At 42.5% G+C, this 11,998-nt stretch overlaps 1 protein-coding gene across 1 annotated transcript in view; it reads right to left on the reverse strand.

Annotated features, from left to right (window-relative positions):
• Positions 1-11,769, reverse strand: part of ctnna2 (catenin (cadherin-associated protein), alpha 2) — a 357,955-nt gene extending 346,186 nt beyond the window's left edge. The window contains exon 1 of the mRNA XM_035417945.1: positions 11,490-11,769. The gene's annotated coding sequence lies outside the window, so the exon portion shown is untranslated. The remainder of the gene's footprint in view (positions 1-11,489) is intronic.
• Between the last annotated feature and the right edge of the window lie 229 nt (positions 11,770-11,998).

Genomic DNA, 11,998 nt, shown 5'->3' on the forward strand with positions numbered 1-11,998 from the left:
CACGCGATATTTACAGAGCCAAAGAAAATTACAGGTGTCCAGCAACATCTGTGGCCTCACTGAAAAGCACTGCTTCTTCTGGATCCAGAAAAGATATTATTACAGGTGTTCAAAATCCCCTGTAGCATCCTGACAAAGATACTAAACTTGTCGATAGCACGTTGCTAAAACCAATGTTAATTTAATTTGTAAATACAAATGCTTGCAATTAATAGTAAAAATGCTAGAACCTGTGTGCACTTCACAGCGAGCACAGGCTTGGCTCTATCATTGCAAGTCTGAGCCTCAGCCTGGGCTGTATCCTCAACTGACTTAGAATCGGGAATCAAAATTACTCTCAATAACAAACTCATTTATTGCATTTTCTCAAAAGGGCCAATGCCCAGTAAACAACACATTAGCATTGGCAGCACCGCGCCGTGTCACATTAGCTACACAGCTGATTTTCGTCCATGGTCCCTCGGCTTATCTAACAAACGGTTGCAGGTTAGATGAGAAACTAATCTCATGTTCATTTAATAGTACCCCGTTAATCATACTAAATATTTACCTGACAATAAAGTTTTTGATACAACTGAAAATCATTAAAAGTTCAACAAAACAGCAATGCACTATACAGTATGCGTTTGTGTACATATGTATTTTTCTCAGAATTTTTCCTCTTCAGCATTATAACTGATACTGAAAACGGCCTCCGTTAGCCACGCTTAAGTTTCAGCTATGTGAGAAATCCAACAGCTTTCAAAGCACCCACCCATGCGCTTTAGAACAGAAGTAGGCAGCGTTACGAAAACTGCCTTTTCTGTTGCCTCTGCAGGAGGGCTAAAAATGGGCTAAGAGTGCAGATGTTCTTTTTTTTTTTTTTTGCAATTCCCACAATCCGCGCAAACGACAACAGAACTACACGAAGTGTTTCCCGAAAACCTGCCGTTTGCACAGGAAGGACGGAGGGGTTTCGTTTTCACTCGCCGGGAAACGTTGTCCGTGTGATTTGCAGAAGCTCCAGCAGTGTGCCCGTGCGTTGATTTGGCTTGCAGACAGCGCGAGACGCGCGCCGAGCGGCGGCACGGCCTTGACGCATGAAGACCGCAAACGGGCCTTGAACATGTGCAGGGAGGTGAAAATGCGGCAGGCTGGAGTGGCATTCAGCAGCAGCCCACCATAGCGCTGAACAGCTACATGAGGACGCCTCTCTGAGGCTTATCTCCCCCTGACTTAGAAACTGTACGTACAGTACAGTACCGCCTCAACGAAGCGACCGGGAAAATGCAGAGGGAGAATTAGATTGCGGTGAAGTGCAGTGCTTCTGATAGACTGGCAGGTATTGAACGGCTTGCCGTTGCTGTGGGGGAGTAATTTACCTGATTATTCTGATGTGGAGCGAAGCTGCAATGGCTGTGAGGAGGAAGCCGAAGTGGATGTTGAACGTTACACCAGGGCTGGTCCAGTTAAAGTGGCCTTGCTCCTCATGAGGGAGCATAAGACAGAAAAAGTAGGAAAGCAGTGGGGACTACGGCTGGCCCTGCTGCCACACATTATGAACACGAACGGAGAGAAAAACACACTCCATTATCTACCTCAGAACTGAGGAACCTGTGTAAGCACACTGGTTGGTGTGATGTGTTTTTTTTTTCCGATCCACACAATTATTTGTTGCAATGGCAAGCTAGAGCAAATAGCCTACATGATAAAGATGCCTGCCAAATGCTACAGTTTAGCATACCTGCTGATTTAGTCGCATCACTGCCAGACAACACTTAAACTACCTTTAAATGAAGTGTGGGGAAATACCCTCCAGAAAGAAACAGCGTTTAATTTAATTGCCATCCCATAATGCAACTGGAAGGAAATCAGAAACACAATACGAGGAGGTGAGAATCCTGTTGCTTATTTTAACCGCTTATTTAACTGTTGCGCCGTAAATTATCTTTTAGCATTAATATTTCCGTAGTACGATGACATATTTCAACGACGCTACAAAACCAGCATTAGCCTAAATGCAAGAGCATCGACTTTCTGCACATGTTGGCGGTTAGCTAAATGGCAAGTTGGTATGAAACAGCACAGTGCTGTTCTGCTATATAACCTAATACATTTTCCAGCAGTTGTCACCAATGAGGGTCCTGAAAAATTCCATTCATGGAGATGCTTGCCATGAAAGTTGAAAAACTGCACATTTAAAAAGAGATTGTTAGGCAAAGGGGGAGGTTCTGTGACTGAGACCACTGCATTGAAATAGACCCTGGAGTTTTAATAGCAGTTTGTGTCATGATTGATGCCAACACTGTGGAAAATGTGCCTAATTTATAAGCAAATTATTGGTGTAAATGGGGGTATAAATAAGGGCCAGAGACCATTACAGTGGAGTCCAATTGCCCCATCAAACAGGCCACACTAAAAACCCATGACAGCCACACCTAATTTTTGAAGTTTATCAAACTGTTTCACAGCATGCATGGAATATTTAGGTACCATGCAGCCTATATGCATGCAAGCTCAGACAACAATGTGAGCACAGTTTGAGCAATTAGTAGTTCTTGGTGCGAGTCCAATCTAATTCCGTGGAGGTACGATAAGCACAGGGGAAGAGTAAGACCTTAAATGCTAAATGTTAATACTGCACTTGATTATTTCCAGAACCCACTTATACCCCAAACTCCACAGCAAGCATCAGAAATAAGAAAATGGCAGTGTCCTTGTCCAGAAGCACCAAAGGAGGTGGAGGAATGACCCAGAACTGGGCTTGAAACTCCAATGTTGTAGTTTGATAGCCTGGTGAGGTGCTGCTGTTCTAGCCTTGAGTGAGGTACTAAACCTGAATTTATTTAGTACATATCCAGCTGTGTAACTGTATTGCAAATGTAAAATTTAAGCTGTGTAAATTGTTCTGGACAACACAGTCTAGTAACTTACTAAAATGTACTGTAAACTGCTGACCAGATACCACTATGAAAACATGCACGAAACAGCAATAAAGGTTTTGGCTTATATTAATTAGTTTATAGAAATTAGTGAGGCAGGGATGAGGATATAGCTACAAGCAGCAAATATGTAGCATTTAGCAAAGGATTAGTTTCCTTAATGTTACAGATATTAATTAATTGATGATGTCATATATAGTGGAGATTTCAAGTGAGGATGATTTGAATAACAGTGTTCTGGTGGACACACTTAGAAAGGCCAGAGATGGAACCAGTGGAGAATAAAAGGATGTCATCCCAATGACGGGTAGGGCTTCCTATCAAAGGGAGAACACTAAGACAGGGAGCAGGCTACTGGTTCCATCTGCATGTAGCCTACCTGTCCTAAGCTGGTCCAACAGTGTGTTTCTCACCTGTGCCTCTGGATCTCTACTGAAGGCAAACCCATTTGTACTGTGGTAATGAACAACAGCCTCCTGTCCTGACACATGTTTAACATATCACAGGTCTTAGTGTTCCACTCAGCCAGCACTACATTTACAAAAATAGGAAGAAAGGAAAGCTCACAGTGGTAACCTGATCAGCATGCTCAGGTAAAAGTGCTGGCTGACGTAAAAGGAAGCAGTCTCTATAATTAGCCTAGATGTTTTTACCACAGACTGCTATTAGACCACTGCAAGAGGTACTGAATGCTGCCGCTCACCTGGACTTCAATGTGCATAAGTTCACACACGACGCCACTATTGAGCTCCTTTCACTGTCTTCCGGTGGCTGCTCACATTCAATACATATCCTCAATTCAGTTCAATTCAATTCAATGCTCAATTCAAGTCGCACTGTGAATGGCGCTGGCCCCTTGGTCTCTTCAGACAGAGATAACATTAAACGCTCCAACCAGACCTCTCTTGCCAGCCGGCTGTCTCGTCTCTCTGAGGCCCTGCCAGCCTCTCCTAGTGGCCCCGCCTCTTCCCCCGATCGCCCGATGACCTTCCCCAATCAATCAGAAAGGCGGATTCCCTGACTGCCTAAACACTCTTCTTTTCAGACCACAACTCTCTTTCTGCATAATCATAAAATACAAACTCACTTCTCTCCCTTAATGTTGTGGGTCATAACAGTGGCACTTAACCTATATGACGGTAGCTTTGCTTATCTCTACCATTTGTGGGGTTTGCTAACCGTGTGAAATGGGAGTCCCTCTGGCTAAAAGCATCGGCTACATTACTAGATAGTAAAATAGTAAATTAGGTGGTAAAATGTTTGCGAATGTAAACAATTTGCATTAAGTCTCTGTCTGACTCTTCTAAGCGACTGTGTTGTCAGATCATTATGTATCCATATCACTAATGGTACAGAATATTGTGGGTCGTATATATTTAAGTATTGTAATATCCGGCATGATGCCAGCGGAAAACCCAGTACGATTCCAAAAGAATCCCCGAGCAATAAGACAGCAACTGAGCCTTCCTCTCTCTAGCTATCTCTGCCATGTCCTGGAGTTTTGATAGCAGATACCAACTATCATGGAACTGACTGAAGTAGAGTGGTTTCTGATTTGGCAACAGTAGCTTTATACAGAAATAATGAAAAATGAAAAGGATTGTATTCTGTGGATCACTGAACCTAGCTAGTTCACCAAGACACAGCGCACGCCACTCCTTTCTTCCGAGGCCATCTCCTCTTTGGACGAAATGACACGCATGGAACTGTCGCACGTCAGTGGGAATTTCAGGACTCCACAGTCCATTAGCATGCCACGTGACGGTAATGAGATACACCGCACATTCCCGTCCAATAACATGGCCATCAGACCCGGACTACCACCATAGAGACAGCAGGGATCTTATAGCAAAACAGTTTATGCACCACTCTCATTTCACTGAATTAGTCTTTTACATGTCCCCCCTTTTAAATATATTTGTAAAAATCTGATAAAAAGTGGATTTTTTATTTTAACAGTTAAGCTGATATGATGTGAAGATATTGCTTTTGAAAGAACAAATCATTTACTTCAAAAAGAAGAAACAGACGAAAGTTACTGAAGTTTATGAATTCTGTGTTAGAGCACAAATTCTATAAATAAAAGCAGGCCATAAAAACCCTTCTGCTTCCATGGAGGGAGTTTCCAAGTTCCATCATAATCTGAAAGAGAGAATTGCTTGTCGTTGCTCTCCAGAACTGACAGAAGAAGTAGCAGCATGAAGGCAATAAAACTGCCCATTCCAAATTGGAGAGAAAATGGGCAATATGTAACGGGGAAAAAAATAAGGTGAATGAACCTGGGGTCCACCAATCAAATAACAGCTTTGTGTTTTACCCCTGTACCTTTAAGAGCAGGCGAAATTTTTTGTTTAAAGCAAAAACACCGCCGCTGGTGCTACCTTTCATTTTCACAATAAAATGCAACACAGTAATTTAGGAGGAGAACAAGAACGCACGTTGACGTGCCATACATCTCACCTACAGCCGTTTGCAGCTTATTACACCTCCCCGGTTAGGACCGTTAGATCCACGTTCAGTTAAATTGCCATTCCTGAGGCGAGCAAAGGTGCATGATTTGCACGAGGTAGGGGGTCACAGCAAACCTCGAGAATAAAAGGCAATTTTATTGTTCCCATTACAGAAGGTTTTCACAGCAAAACACTGATTTTAAAAGAAGGACTTGAGTTTCATTACCCCGGCCAATTCAGTATATGAAGTGCAGTAAACTGTCCGACGCTTTCCTTAGTGTCAGCGGGTTCGACTGCATGGTAGACCCTGGCTTTCGAGCTGCTGCAGCAAAGGTTGTTTCTCAAATTGCTGGAATATGTTTTGGCAGCTTTCAGTAGTGCAGGTGACAAAACAAAAGCATTTCTTTCCCTGTGCACTTTTCATTAAATCTGCACCCGGATGGATAAAGTTCCTCACACTTTCTGAGGAGATAAGAGCTTCATTAAAGCTCATTCCAATTCTTTATTGGATCACTTGGCATAAAACCTTGCAACAAATACAGCCTGTCATAGCTTTACTAATTTAGATGATATGCAATGGCCAATTTACCAGCAATGCTGAAAGCAAATAAAAAAATGTTTATAGCGCGTGCAATACACAATATAACAGATTTATTAGCACAACATTAGCTGTCCAATAAATAATAACGCATAAACAGAAATATAGATTTTTTTTGTCACCTTGGGGTAATTTGGCTGGATGATACATATGCAGAACAATGCATGTGAATGCTCAACACAAAACGTTCTCACAATGTTCTTGCCATGTAGTGGCAATGTTATAACATTGACCAAACAGTCCGGTAACATTGCAAGAACATTTGTGTTAGCGGGGAAGTTCTTTCGAAGCCATTTTGTGTGCTGAAAAGCTACTTGAACTGCTAGGATATGCCATGCCTGAAAGCTATTGCAGCACAGCATGTACACTGTAACCTGACTGTGTCCTTTCATGGCAATAGCAAGTGCAATGACAAATGTATCTACATCCACATGATGTGCTGAACATGACTTATGTAGGGGTATCACAAACTCAGTGCCTCAGAGAAACGGCAAAAGTCATTTCTGTAGGCCTGTTCCATGTCTTCACCTGTGACTGCACTTCTGGACAAAGTCCAGAAGAGAGCTGTGTTATTTTATTTTATTTTAGCGCTTATACCTTTGTTCAAAAGGTTTATTTACTTATCCAGTAATGGGCCATATATCACCAAGCAGTGTATCAGAAACATTGTATATCCCAATCAGGTAAGAGGAAAGGTTATGTGTCAATAGAGGTAGAGGCAGGGTGGCTAACACTAATAAATGTAATAGGTTTACTGAAAAGAACTAACCAAGGGTTGCATACAACAAGTATGCAAATATCTTGCCTTCTTTTGCATCAATCCAAAAACCGGATATTCAAAAGCCTGGCTGTGGTCCTCTGTCAGCATTCAAATTTCAGGGCAAAATACACTGATCAGAATTCCGTGAGACCCCAACAGGGTCTATAACACAAGATATCTGACTGGAGACTCCGCCAAGGAGCCCAGAGAGAGGAAATCAATAAAGCAGAAGCTAAGGCATATTATTGATTGGTTTCATAAAGCTTTTCCATCACACACTTCTTCAGCTGCTTCTTCTCTGGCCCCCAATGCAATGCTTGAGGCTCACCTTGAAATTGTTTCTGATTCATCCAATCAGGACGGGTAGCAAAGCGTGTGGACAAAACCAGAGCAGCCAAATGTTCAGCAAAATTCACCAGCTAAATATTCAGCCCCTGTGTAAAAGAAAGACCACTGGTTCTGCAACTGGACTCTCAGTGATTTCCACCGTACCCCACCATCTGAGCAGAATCCTTGCAGTCACTGTCCGTGTGGTCTGCCTAGTCTCCCGGGGCAACCCTTTCCTGTGTCACAGTGCTGCAATGCAACTTGCTGTGTCCACAAAATAGTCCCCTCCCCCACCCCCCAAAAAAACCAAACCCAGCACCAGTCCTGAGATCCTAAGCTTATCGTAAAGAAAAAACAATACTTCAGACACACAAGCCTCAAGTCATTTTGCCTTTATTGTACATCTCATAAGGAGGAAAGAACAATTAGCCACATATGTAGCATAACGGCTCAAAGGCTTTTAGCTATTTTATACCAGACCCCAGCTTGCTTATGGTTCCCTAATCGGACATGATTTGTTATTGTGACAGAAGGTCGCAACAGCTTTTTTACCCCTCCCTCATGACCTTTAGAAAAAGGGGGACCAGTCGCAGCGGCAGGGTCGGCCGCCGAGGGGTGTGTTCGGCATTCAGAGCTCCCGGCGGAGCGACGGCGTCGTCTTTCCCCACCCGGGCGTCCTCCCTCTCCCGCGCACGCCTGGATGCCAATCAAAGTTCAGGTCTAAATTCAGCCGGGCCGACCCCCGCCGCCCTCTCGGATTCCCGTCACATCTCCCCCTGCTCGCAAATAGAAACCTACTTGCGGGTCAGTAATCCCACAGCGCTAAAACTGCAACGCTCTACGTCACGGGCACACACTGCGCCAGTGGGCCCCGGCCTGACTGTCGGGGGTTGCTAACAGGCCTAATTGTCACGAGCTCAAATGGTCTTATTGGCAGGCAACTCAAGCCTCATCCTCGCAAGGCATCCCAAAGGATTCCAGCAATTACACTGGACTGTGATTATGCAACATTATGAAGTAACCTTCTTTTATGAAGGGCAAAACACACCATGTTTGAAGGGTGACCAATTCCATTATAGACACAAACTCGTAATTACACAGGGCTAATCTTCCGCCTTATCCACACACATCCACCTGGTAAGAGCTAGCCACTGCATAGGTATAGCTCATTAGCCAGTCCCCTAATAAGCTATACCTATGCATCAATCCACTGTGCCACCTAAACTAGCAGCCATGTTTCAATGCATGTCCTTTTGTCAACGTGCCAATTCCAAGCCAGGAAAAACTGACAAAGGTATGTTGAGGCACCTTATATTTTTGACTGTTTTGATAAAAAGCCCACCAAATGAAAAGATTTCCTTTCTAATGCACCTTTAATCTAAAATATGGGTTTCGTTGACCACTCGACCTCTTACCTCAGTTCAAACTTACCTTTTTTGCCATTTAAGATTCAAGTGAGATAAAAGACAGGGTAGAAATATGCAAAAGGTGATACTGTCATCTGTACCCTGACCTATTCCCTCAACTGAGCAATCAATAGGTCGTAACCCAAATCCTCCCCACAATTGAACATTTGTTACTCTTGGGCAGCCTTCCAAACCATTATTTGATGTCCCCTTGATAATTTCCTGCCCACTACCCCCGCCTCCTCCCCTGGCTTTTGGAGCGGTGAATAAAATGGAGGCCATCTTGAGGGCTGTCTCAGGTCGTAATGCGGTGAGCGATGGAGGCTTCGTCAGCCCTCCGGCTCTCGCCGTTCCTCCCACAGACCCGAGTCTGTAAAACTATCAAGTTCACCAGAGGAGGGCTTCTCTCTCATATCCCAGCGGTCACTGCAAACTGAAACATTGGCCGCATACTCCTTGAAATCTACGAAAGCTTAGAGTTAAATGACAGAGTAGGCTGGCAGCAACATAGAAAATGTACTCAGCATGACAGAAGCCAGCGGAAAATAACTTCATTGTCATTATGAAGTGGAAATTTCCCTTTGGCTTCACAACAGACACACAGCACACACAGACTGTAGTAGTACACAGTTAAATACAATTTCATTTAAAATATAAGCTTACATAATAGATTTATGATGCAGGGTAATATAGACTGCCATATGCAGCAGTATTTTTCCATAAAAATCTGATGAGTTACCCGAGATGTAATAGCCTATTTGTATCAGGACAAATGCTTAATGTAATTGTTAATTTATTAAGACCTAATTTGCAAAAATAAGCCTAATATAAAAGCAACTGAAATCACCACCCACAAATTTTGGGTACCATGAAAAAGTGCATGTTCATTTCCACAGGATTTACCATTCCAAAATACAGCTTTGGAGTTAGCTTAAGAAATATGCTGCTTAGCAGCTACAGCTAAGGCTACACCTTCAATCTACAAAATATGACCAACATAGCCTATGTCTTGTGGATGAAATACATCACCAAGTCATATATGTTAGTTGTGAAAAACAGATTTTCTCAAACAAAGCATTTACAAGTAAGCAAGTGCCACAGAGTTTATTTATTTGTTTATGTATTTATTTATTTATTTATTTATTTGTTTGTTTGTTTGTTTGCATGCTTGTTTGTCTGTCAGAATGCAAACTGCTCCAGCACGAGACGGTTCCTTCATGATTCCTAAAAAATTCTAAAATATATATATATTTTTTTAAAACCTTTACACAATAGCAGGTGTACATGAAAAGCCATTTGAATATTTTGGTATCGCGGCTGAAATCAGGTTGCTACAGTATGTGCGCTGACAGACATTAGTATTATGTGTTCAACAAAATAAAAAACACACAACACACTGCCTTAATGTTTCAGTGTAACATTATCTGTAAAACACATCGCCACTTGCTTGGGAGTAGCTCACATCAGCACCGATGTTTATATAAACATGAGCATGAATTTTCATCATACTGACAGTAGGATGTCGCAACATCTGAACGTTCACGAGCTTTGTCTCTGTTGACCGTGCCTTCAGGCGCGGCACGTGTTCGACCCCCTCCGCTTCGCAAAGCACAAGACTGAAAAAAACCAGAGGCGGTTTACCTACACATTTGGAATTAAACAAGTTCACGCCATGCAGAGCGCAAAGCGCAATATCAAAAGCACATGCATTTTGCCACTCTAACGTGACACATTTTCAAGATTTATTTTTCTTTTTTCTAACTTAAACACGTCAGGAATAAATCTTAACTCTAAAATGAAATTGGTAACTTGGTAAATATAAATTAAAACGTCAAAAGAATAACGTATTAAGTTGAATCTGCACGCTACTAGCTATTCAGCAATATATAAACTCGCTCTACCATTACAGGCGGCCACAAAAAAATGCTGGCTAATGTATTGTGCCACAGGCACAAGCAGCTATGCTCTTACTTGTAATCTGTAGCAAACCATTTCAGGAACGACGGAAATAATTCAATTACAATGATATCCTTCAAACATGATAGTAATACATTCTCAAAAATATTTATTATGAATAGAAGTATAGCGAGCTAATGTAAGTTTGTTCGCTGTCTTGTTAGCTTGCACTACCCTGAAAAACACGAAATAATAATGTTTTACATGTGTTCCTGTCAGCCATTCGTCATTAAAATATTTATCTCGCTGGAAGCAGGTGCAATTCTATCTTTGTTGCCTGTTGTCAATAGGGAATATAGCCCGACGTTAACTAAACCATAGCCACTATGAGATTAAAACAGATTTGCTTCCAAGCTACCGCTAGACAAAGAATAATGGGACATCACCAGAACAAGAGATTACAAGGCGCACCGACAATGGTGCGCTGTCTTGGCACTCATACAGTAATTTCAGTAAGCAATAAAAATACCGTAGATGAACCTACTGACGCTATAGATTGTAACGTTAGAATAAACATGCTCTAGCTTTCCAGGGAAATTTGTTAAATTACAAACATTAAATCAGAATCGGACCATGTCCCGCTGTCCCTATATGATCTAAGAATGAAATCCAAAACTGAAAGGGAAAATCGGCAGCTGGTTGGTTTGCTATATCTAGACTTGTTCTAGGTACGGCTACCGTTGCTAACATTAACAAGCTGGCAAAGATTTATTGGTGAAATAGTAGGGTTCGCAAGCCAGCGTTAGCTGATGACACAAGGATGGGTCGCATTGCTTGCTACTCCTAGCTGGCAAGCTATCAAGCTTGTCTTGCTGTTTTAGCCATAGCTATGCTAGCCGGCTAGTTGGTCAAACAGCTGGCAAATTATAACGTCGGTTATAACAAAGGATGCAGAAAAAATAATGGCAGATATATAGCTGACTAGCTCTTATTGGGAGACATCCATTAACCTGCAAGTAATATTTTATTAGCAGGCAATTCCAGGATAAACGAGATTGCTAGCCAGCTAGTTGCTCGGCTAGACAGCCAGCACTAACGTTAGTTGTAGAAAGCAGTGACTGCTCAACTCACCTTGTCCGATGACAGCTCTTTTATTCCAACAAAGCAACCGGCTTGGACTATATTGTTCCACTGTTTATTTCCAGGGACACTGCCTTCTGTGTCTTTCCCGTTATCTCAAACAGTCAAGTCCACCCCCTCTCTATGTGGTGAATCTGAATGACTCTACACGCTGCTGTCAGTATCTAGGAACTGCTTCCCCGTCTGCCGCTCCCTGCCAAATTATGACCCCTCCCACAGAATCCTAACCACAGAGAGGACAGGTGCTGAGTATGCGCGCAGCTTCGGGAAAAGGCCTCTTGCAAAATTGTGAGCAGCGTGTTACTGCCATACAGTTACTCAGTTCTGTGGGTACAGCGCTGTCAAACCCATAGATTCACAGCTACATCGCATGCGCACTCTATTGCGTTGAATGAAAAGGATTCAACCTGCAACCAGATGGAAGGAGGGATTATTTGGTGCTTTTCCATTGCCAGATAGTGTTTTTTTTTTAATTCAAGAAATAGAAGCGGGAGATGACG

Source organism: Anguilla anguilla, chromosome 5 (genome assembly GCF_013347855.1).
Source record: "Anguilla anguilla isolate fAngAng1 chromosome 5, fAngAng1.pri, whole genome shotgun sequence".
NCBI lineage: Eukaryota > Metazoa > Chordata > Actinopteri > Anguilliformes > Anguillidae > Anguilla > Anguilla anguilla.